Raw genomic sequence first — 8,657 nt, forward strand, 5'->3', positions numbered from 1 at the left:
TCACTCAGCAGTGACCAGGGTGGAACCAGGACGGAACCAGGCAATGTCGGGCGCAATCAGATGGTTGTCGAGGAGCTTCTCTCCGCTGTCACGTGGGCTCTGGGGCATCTGCGACGTCCAGGAGCAGGTCACGATCTGTCCCACGCAGGCTCTCGCCGTCAGCGCCGTCGGCTTCGAGATTGGAGCAAACAGCACTTGGCAAAAGCAATCCACACGGAACCGGGAGATTGCTTCTCACTCAGACCAGGAGGATCAGAGCGGGGGCTCCTTTTCACAGGAGCTGGTGCAAATCTGGAGCAACCAGAAAAGCATGTCGGTTTAAGGTTTTCGTCGGCACAGGGGCCACAAGCCAGCTGGCAAGTGACCAGGCCAACGCGTCGAGCCAACACAAGCAGAAGGGCCCCACGCAGCACTCGTCGAGTGTGGAGGGGGTAGCTTTGGTGCAAGTGTAGCTCAGGGTTGGGGCTTCTCAAACCCCGGTGTACAGCTTCGAGGGTCACTCCTGGGGTGCACGGTCAGCGTCTTGTGGCCTTTTCAAGATGGCGTGCCCCACGCTTCCGGTCGCCTCCACGGGTCTCAGCTCTGCAGGGACTGTGGATCGGGCTGGAGGAAGGCAGGCAAGCTTGATCTCGTCAATCTCTGTCGCTCGAGTTCCAGCGGGAACTGCAACAAAGCAAGGGTCGAGGTGCTGGATGGTGCCTGTTTGCACAGGGTGGTCACTCCTTGGCCACAAGGGAGATTCTTCAGTCTTCTACGTTGAGTAGGATGTCGAAGGGTCCACAGTTTTGTTTCTTATGTTTATTCAGGATAATCTGAGTTGCATTGGCACTGCTCCCACTCTTATTCGAATCTGGTGGGCTGGATTACCTGCTAGGTCCCCTCCTATGGGTGGGACCCAGGAAGGGGGTATATACACCCCTTTCCTTTGATCCAGGCCACGCTGGGACTGGGGCTGGTGTGCCACAGAAACGGTTTGGCCGGATTATGCAAGGGGCAGCCTTGTGCTCCCCAGGCAGTTTCTGGTTTCTTTGAAACCTCCCTGCTACAATCCACTATCTCCTGTCTGGGGTGGTGTAACACCGCCCTGCGACAGGAAACCCTTTGTCCAGGCCACCATTTGCTGAGTTTCGGTCAGCAGCAGGAGGCCAGACCCGTGTCTGTGGCAGAGGCATCCATTTTGTGGATCTGAGGCTCTTTTAAAATCAACCGCGTTTCAGTAAAGTAACATGTCTTCTCCCTCTAGAAGGGTGGAATGCTACCCCCATCGCCAGAACTGGCGAGGGGGTAGTATTCCAATTCGTATGACACCTTACACGACATGTTTTGATAAAGCCAAACCAAAGTTGCTATATAACCGCGAGGATTATAAGGCACTTAATTGTATATGGTATGGCATTATCCGGATCAGCTTAGGGAGTTGTTCCCGACAGCTGCAGACAGGCTCAGCTCATGCCAGAGCTCCATCTCACATTAAACCACGCACTCTGCCTCCAGGATTGATAAGGCCTTCCATAGGAGTGACTCACAGTGGGGGGCACTTCAGGACTCACCGAGCCGTGAGGGAAACGGCACAGCATCGCCAGGCATTCCGCTCCAGTGCAGGGCCAAGCAACGAGAGCCAGCACCTTCGCCGCTACCGCCGAGAGGGCAGGACCACAAGCCCCAGGTGCCCCGGCAGTCGCGGCTATCGCGTGTCGCAGCAGAGCGCCCGGAGGCGCGATAAAGCAGAGGAGCACCTCTCGCCCCGCGAGTCACGCGCGGGAGAAGCCTGGGAGAAGCCCGGGCAAAGGGCGGGCCACCCATCTAACCCTCATTTAAACGTGAGCCAGTTGTCCCTATCATGGGGAAACGCAACGTGACCAGTAATGTTACTAATATAGACTTACAGGCTACTGTAGTTCCTGCATCTTTCCAACTCTCCTTTGAGAGTCTAATAGACAATGCCTTTAATGAGATTGCAGAGACTGAGAGGAGGCTCTCTTTGGGTTCACTTAACATCAGTCAATCTACTATCACAGTCAGTCCCAAACATACCACACCTCTATTCCCCGAAGTAAATGTGGTGAAATCTATCCCTGTGGTCAGTTCATCCGAATTACCACAAGAGGGAAATACCCCTGATATAGCTCTTGATGTTGTTCATGAACCAGGGTTGCAATTAGCACCTCCACCCACAACTACGAATACTGAGACTACTGGAGCAAAACGTAAAAGGGGTCCAGCTAAGACCACAATAAATAAGAGGAAGCAGCCCCCTAGGAGCAACGACCAGCCAACTCCACAGATTATGTGGACTAGGGGGAAGAAACAACAAACAGGGGCCCCAACACCTTGTTCTGACTCAGGGGAACACTGTGGTATTGTTATAACAAATGAGGGTATAAACTCCATCTCTACACAGACTGAATTCCCTAACGAAAGCACCCTTCAATTTGAACCAAAGGGAAATCTTATAGAGACCATTGCTGATACAATTTTTAAACAACTAGAAGGTCAATCAATCAATCAATCAATCAGTGACACTTATAAAGCGCGCTACATACCCGTAGGGTCTCAAGGCGCTGGGGGGGGGGTGCCGCTACTGCTCGAACAGCCAGGTCTTCAGCTTCTTCCTGAAGGAGAGGTGGTCTTGGGTCAGGCGCAGGTCGGTCGGGAGGGAGTTCCAGGTCTTGGCGGCCAGGTAGGAGAAGGACCTTCCTCCTGTAGTCGCTCTTCGGATGCGGGGGACGGCGGCGAGGGCGTGGTTGGCTGATCGGAGGTGGCGTTTGGGAGCGTAGAAGTTGACTCGGCTGTTGAGGTAGCTCGGGCCTTGGTCGTGTAGGGCTTTGTGTGCGTGGGTGAGGAGGCGGAAGGTGATTCTTTTGTTGACGGGGAGCCAGTGAAGGTCTCTCAGATGTCCGGAGATGTGGCTGGTTCGTGGGATGTCGAGGATGAGTCTGGCTGAGGCGTTCTGGATCCGCTGGAGTCTCTTCTGGAGCTTGGCGGTGGTACCGGCGTAGAGGGCGTTGCTGTAGTCCAGTCGGCTGGTGAGGAGGGCCTGGGTGACGGTCTTCCTGGTCTCGGTGGGGATCCACCAGAAGATCTTCCGTAGCATGCGTAGGATGGTGAAGCACGCCGAGGAGACGTTGTTGACTTGCCTGGTCATGGAGAGGGAGGAGTCCAGGATGAAGCCCAGGTTGCGTGCATGGTCTGTCGGTTTGGGTGCGGTGCCCAGGGCGGGAGGCCACCAGGAGTCGTCCCAGGCGGAGGGTGAGGAGCCCAGGATGAGGACCTCCGTCTTGTCCGAGTTCAGTTTCAGGCGGCTGGTCGTCATCCACTCGGCTACCTCTTTCATCCCTTCGTGCAGGTTGGCTCTGGCGGCGGCGGGGTCGTTGGTCAGGGAGAGGATCAGCTGGGTGTCGTCGGCGTAGGAGATTATGCTGAGGTTGTGTTTGCGTACGATGGCCGCGAGGGGGCTCATGTAGACGTTGAAGAGGGTGGGGCTCAGAGATGATCCTTGAGGGACGCCGCAGATGACTTCGGAGGCCTCTGACTTGTACGGTGGTAGGCGGACTCTCTGTGTTCTTCCGTCGAGGAAGGAGATGATCCATTCCAGCGCCTTGTCCTGGATTCCGATGTTGCTGAGGCGCCGTACTAGGGTGCGGTGGCAGACCGTGTCGAATGCCGCGGAGAGGTCTAGGAGGATGAGGGCCGCTGTTTCTCCATTGTCCATCAGGGCTCGGATGTCATCGGTGGCGGCGATGAGGGCGGTCTCGGTGCTGTGATTGGCTCGGAAGCCGGACTGTGAGGGGTCGAGGGATCCGTTCGTCTCGAGGAAGGCGGCCATCTGCTTGTTGACGGTCTTCTCGATGACTTTGGCTGGAAACGGGAGGAGCGAGATGGGGCGGTAGTTCTTGAGGTCGGTGGGGTCCGCTGTTGGTTTCTTGAGTAGAGCGCTGAGTTCGGCGTGTTTCCAGCTCTCAGGGAAGATGGTGGTGTCGAAGGATGTGTTGATGATGTCTCGCAAGTGGGGTGCGATGACAGCGTCGGCCTTGTTGAAGACGTGGTGAGGGCAGGGGTCGGTCGGTGATCCGGAGTGGATGGAGTTCATCGTGCGGATGGTGTCTTCGGTGCTGATCGGGGTCCAGGCGTGGAGGGTGGTGGTGGGGGGTGGTTGTTCGGTCATGGTGTGCGTTGGTTGGTTGTTGAAGCTGTTGTGTATGTCCGCGATCTTGTTGTGGAAGTATGAAGCGAGGGAGTTGCAGAGGTCTTGCGATGGGGTGATGTCGTTGTTTCCTGCGCTGGGGTTGGAAAGCTCTTTCACGATGTTGAAGAGTTCCTTGCAGTTGTGTGCGTTGTTGTCCAACCGGTCCTTGAATGCTGTTTTCTTGGCGGCGCGGATCAGCTGGTGGTGTTTCCGGGTGGCAAGTTTGAAGGAGGTCCTGTTGTCCGGTGTCGGTTCCCTTCTCCAGACTTTCTCGAGGGCTCGGCAGTTCTTCTTGGAGCTCTTGAGTTCGTCGGTGAACCATGGGGCCTTCTTGCTGCCGGGTCTGCTAGGCGGGGTCCTCAGTGGGGCGAGTTCGTCCGCGCAGTTGCTGATCCACTTCGTGAGGTTGTCGGCGGCCTGGCTGGGGTTCGCTGAGCTGGCAGGAGGGTGCTGGCTCAGGGAGGTGGCGAGCTGATCTGCTGTGATCTTGTTCCAGCTTCTGCGGGCGGCCTGTTGCTGGTGTTGGTGGGTCGTCGTTCTCTTGAAGGTGAGGTGGACGCAGCTGTGGTCCGTCCATTGAAGCTCTGTGGCGTGGCTGAAGTCGATGTCTGTGCTGGAAGAGAAGACTGCGTCGAGTGTGTGTCCGGCGAGGTGGGTGGGGGTGGACACCAGTTGCTTGAGTCCAAGGTTGGCGAGGTTGTCGAGCAGGGTGCTGGTGTTGCGGTCGTTGTTGTTCTCCAGATGGAAGTTGAGGTCTCCCAGGAGGATGTAGTCAGCGGAGGGGAGGGCATGCGGGCTGACGAAGTCGGCGATGTCCTCGCTGAATTGTGTGCGTGGTCCAGGGGGTCGGTAGATCAGGGTGCCTCTGAGGGTGGTGTTCGGGTTGGTGTGGATCTGGAAATGCAGGTGTTCGGCGCTGGTCAGGGTGTTGTCGTTGCTGGTCGTGAGACGGATGGTGTTCCTGTGGATGATGGCGATGCCTCCTCCCATCTGGTTGGCGTTTCGGTCCCTCCGGACGATCTTGTAGCCCTCTGGGATAGCGATGGCGATGTCGGGAGCTGAAGAGGCAGCTGAAGAGGCGTTCATCCAGGTCTCCGTGAGGAAGGCAACGTCAGGGGCTGTGGCGTCTAGAAGATTCCAGAGTTCGATGGCGTGTCTGTGGACGGAGCGGGTGTTGAGCAGGATGCACTTGAGGTGGGTGCTGCTGGTGTTCGACTTGGCGGGTGCTGGTGCGAGGCTGGTCCGGATGCAGGAGAACTTGCAGGCGTGGCAGCTGAAAGGTCCGTGGGTACGTCGTGGAGTGGCTTGATGGCATTCTGGGAGTCGGCCGGTGTTGAGTGCGGTGAGGGTGGCGGCGGAGTACGTCAGGCGGGTCGGTCGGGGTCCTCGTGGGCCAGGGGTCCTGGCACTGGGCGCGGTCCAGGCGCGGAAGGGCGCAGACGGGCTTACCTTTGGCGCGCCTTCGGCGCACGAACGGCGCACCCGCTGCGCGTGACCGCTGCGCGTTCGCACGGTCGCCATTTAAGGCGAAGTGCGCGGGTGGGCGGAGCAGCTGGGAGGCGGGAGCGGGGAGGGTACAGAATAGAAAAAGGGGCGGGGAAAAGCGGCGGTGGCGGGAAGGGAGAGCGGAGGGCGGCGAGGTAGGCGGACAACAAGGAAGGAAAACCAAAACACAGGCACAACGAAATAAATAAAAACAGGCACAAATTACAGTAAAAACAAGGCAAAAACAACAACAGCGGAGGCAGCCGGCAGCCGGCAACGAGGCAGGCAGCGAGGCAGAGGGCAGGCAAGGGGCACACGCAGCAGCTGGTGGCCGTGCGGCGCGGGGGTGTCCCACAAGTGGGTCACACTCACCTGCGTCGCACGGTCGCCATTTAAGGCCAAGTGCGCGGGTGGGCGGAGCAGCTGGGAGGCGGGAGCGGGGAGGGTACAGAGTAGAAAAAGGGGCGGGGAAAAGCGGCGGTGGCGGGAAGGGAGAGCGGAGGGCGGCGAGGTAGGCGGACAACAAGGAAGGAAAACCAAAACACAGGCACAACGAAATAAATAAAAACAGGCACAAATTACAGTAAAAACAAGGCAAAAACAACAACAGCGGAGGCAGCCGGCAGCCGGCAACGAGGCAGGCAGCGAGGCAGAGGGCAGGCAAGGGGCACACGCAGCAGCTGGTGGCCGTGCGGCGCGGGGGTGTCCCACAAGTGGGTCACACTCACCTGCGTCGCACGGTCGCCATTTAAGGCCAAGTGCGCGGGTGGGCGGAGCAGCTGGGAGGCGGGAGCGGGGAGGGTACAGAATAGAAAAAGGGGCGGGGAAAAGCGGCGGTGGCGGGAAGGGAGAGCGGAGGGCGGCGAGGTAGGCGGACAACAAGGAAGGAAAACCAAAACACAGGCACAACGAAATAAATAAAAACAGGCACAAATTACAGTAAAAACGTCAAAGGTCAAATGATCAAACAATTTAATATTATTTTTAAGAGACTTTATAGACTGGAAACTCTTGTGAAAAATTATGAAGCTAAGAGGAAGGGTATGGTTTGCCTTGACCAAATTAGAGGCGAACGCCTGTTAAAGGACTGAGGGCCCGATGTAGGTGGCAAATATCGGTCGGAAACGGCCAAAACCGGCCGTTTCCGACCGGTATTTGGCACTTTGAGATGTAGGGGGCCAGTATTTACCTATTCGGTATATTTACCGAATCGGTAAATTTACAGAATCTGTAAAATACCGAATCGGTATTTTTACCGATTCGGTATCTTCCAGATGTAGGTGGGACTCTTCTGAGTCCCACAGGCCTTTCAGATTCGGTATTTTAACACCCAATCCAATTGGGTGTTAAAATACCGAATCCAGGTGTGCATGCACATGTGTGCATGCACACCTATGCCATGTGACAGACAGACATGCCCTTAGGGCATGTCTGTGTGCCACATGGCACACAAGCCAGTATTGGGGGTGCTAGAGGGTGTCAAAGTGACACCCCCTGCACCCTTGCAGAAATTGGTAATTACCGAATCGGTAAATACCGATTCGGTAATGCCCATTGATTCCTATGGGCTTCAATGCCCATAGGAATCAATGGGCATTACCGATTCGGTATTTACCGAATCGGTAAATACCGATTCCTTCCGATTCGGTAATTTTTAAAATAAAATTACCTACATCTGCCCTTCTCTTTTTTACCACTTCTTAAATACCGATTCGGTATGAATCGGTATTTATGAAGTGGTAAAAAAGATTTACCTACATCGGGCCCTAAGAGTCTATTACTAGCGCCTTTTCTAGTGGAGATCCCACCAAAAACTGTAATCAAGCTACAGCTAAAGGGGCGAAAGGGGTATCAAATGCTAGTACCCTCCCTATACCTACATTACCACCGGTGGAAGTAAATACAAGGCAAAACCATTCTGCCTCAACTTCGTCATCCATTCCTTTACCACCTTCCAGTCTACCTAGCACCAAAAACAATACCCAGAAGAGTAACCCCCCCAGAGGCATAGCTAAGCAGAAAGTACTTTCCAACCCTGGCCAGCACAGGGGACAACCGGAGGACAACAGGCCGATAAAACATCAAGGTCCTGCCCTACATCTTCCTCCTGAGGCTTGCCCCTATGTTTTGGTTTTGGCTGGCATACCACCGCTTAGGGAGCGTCAAGGAGAATCCTGGGTCCAGTTACATAACAAATGCATTGACTGGTTAACTAAACATAATGGGGTCGGCTATGACATATCCAATGAAATTCTTTCTATATGCCGGGTGACCTGGGTCGGACCTCTGTTTAAAAATATCAACGGGGACTGTATTACAATCAACTTTAGGAACCCGGGCACAGTAAAATTCTTATTAAATAGGAATTTCACCCAGCACGGCCCAACTACTGTGGTGACCCCCTCACCGCTGAGTTACTTTTACAGACCCCCACACAGAATGCTACAACCACCCCCCTTGTTTCCGCTGCATAACAGATTTTCGGCACTCTGTGACCAGGGCACTTTGGACTGACTGCCAACTATCCAGGAAGATCCAGCTGCAGTGGTCCCTGACGCTGAACTTGCACAGAAAGTAGTGCCTGAGGTACCTCTGACATCATCTGACTTTCCCCTACCTTCCATCGTACAATGTGACCCTTTGGCTAACCCAATAGCCATTGGCCAGGTGTCTGTCCAGGATGTTTGTCAACGGCCTGACGAGAACTTGTCAATTATAAGCTGGAACATTGCTGGGCTGAAGGCAAAATTGGAAATTAAAGCCTGGAAGGATTGGGTAAACAGCCATGATGTCTTAATGTTCCAAGAAACTTGGTGTACAACTCATTTGTTATTTGAAGGGTATAGTTGTCACAATAGGATTGTTCCGGCCCCTCCTTTGGGCCGACCTAGTGGGGGTTTATCGATTTGCGTAAAGATAACTGCTGAGGTAAAAACAGAAGCAATACAAATTAATAACCCAAGTTTTATGGCATTGATATATACAA

This window comes from Lissotriton vulgaris, chromosome 10, assembly GCF_964263255.1.
Source record: "Lissotriton vulgaris chromosome 10, aLisVul1.2, whole genome shotgun sequence".
Lineage (NCBI taxonomy): Eukaryota > Metazoa > Chordata > Amphibia > Caudata > Salamandridae > Lissotriton > Lissotriton vulgaris.